We start from the raw sequence: 1,205 nt of genomic DNA, 5'->3' as shown, positions 1-1,205 counted from the left end.
CACCACTTCTGGCTTTTTTCTTTTTGCTTATGTGGTGCTGAGGAATTGAACCCAGGGCCTCAGGCATGCAAGGCAAGGGCTCTACCACTGAGCCAACTTCCCAGCCCTTCTGTGAGACTCTTGTCTCCAGTAAACTACTCAGAAAAAGCCAGAAGTGGTGCTGTGGCTCAAATGGTAGAACACTAGCTTTGAACAAAAAGAAGTTCAGGGAGAGCACACAGGTGGAAAACCGCAGGACTGGAAAAAGAATATTATATCTTTATTTACATTGTCTGGTTTTTGTGTGTGTAGCTCTTCTGTTGTTTCTTAAGATCACTTGACAAGACTACTGGCCACATAGGGCCCGGGAAGTCAGCAGAGCTGGTGGAGGAGGCTGAATGGGGGGATGAACCAAAGAACAAAGGACTGGTTACTTCAAGTACCTTAAATGGAAGGCTGGAAGTCGGGCTAACACTGCAGGTGGGTGTGGTCAGCAATCCTAATACTTTCACTAGGCTAACTGAGAACAAAGCCCTTTGGGAGGCAAACTGGGGGGGGCGGGGGTGTAGGGCAGGAAGCTCTTTTTCTTATCAGCACCTCTCACAGACTGAAACCAGAGCACAAGGCTGCTTGTGGGAGACTGTGAGGAAGGCCCGGCTGGATGAAGTAAACAGATTAAGAAACAGAAGTTCAGGCTCCTTTTCTTTCTCCTTCCTTCCTTTTGTGTTTCTTTTGTGTTTCTTCCTTCCTTGATTTTTTTATGAGCATATATTAGTATATAAGGGAATTTCCATGTCATTTCCATACATACATGGAATAATATACCAGGCTTCTTTTCCTAGAGCAAGGAGGAAAAGACTAGTGGAGACCTGAAAGAGAGGAGCAGTCCATATGTACCAAGAATGTTGGCTAATCAAGGACATCTGTCTATGATTTTTCTTTTTAGAGGGGTGCTGGTCTGAGACTTGAACTCATAGCCTCAAGAGCTCATTTTCTTGCTGTTTTGGCTTTCTTGCTCAAGGCTAGTATTCCATCATTTGAGCCATGTCTCTATTCCAGCATTTTGCTGCTTATTGGCTTCAAACTACTAGAGGATGAGGATGAGGATGAAGAATGTTTTCAGAGGTAGTAGAATTTAAACTCAGGGACTTGTGCTTGTTAGATAGGTTTTCTATCCCTTGAACCATGCTCTATCCCTTAACTACTATTCTTTTTTTTTTTTTTTT

At 43.6% G+C, this 1,205-nt stretch overlaps 1 protein-coding gene across 3 annotated transcripts in view; it reads left to right on the top strand.

Annotated features, from left to right (window-relative positions):
• Znf143 (zinc finger protein 143) overlaps positions 1-1,205 on the top strand; it is a 48,368-nt gene that overhangs the window by 44,956 nt on the left and 2,207 nt on the right. The gene's annotated exons all lie outside the window — the stretch shown is intronic.

The sequence above is a fragment of the Dipodomys ordii genome, unplaced genomic scaffold, assembly GCF_000151885.1.
Source record: "Dipodomys ordii isolate 6190 unplaced genomic scaffold, Dord_2.0 Scaffold113, whole genome shotgun sequence".
Lineage (NCBI taxonomy): Eukaryota > Metazoa > Chordata > Mammalia > Rodentia > Heteromyidae > Dipodomys > Dipodomys ordii.
The sequence above is the reverse complement of the archived record's forward strand: the minus strand, read 5'-3'. Positions and strand labels throughout refer to the sequence as shown.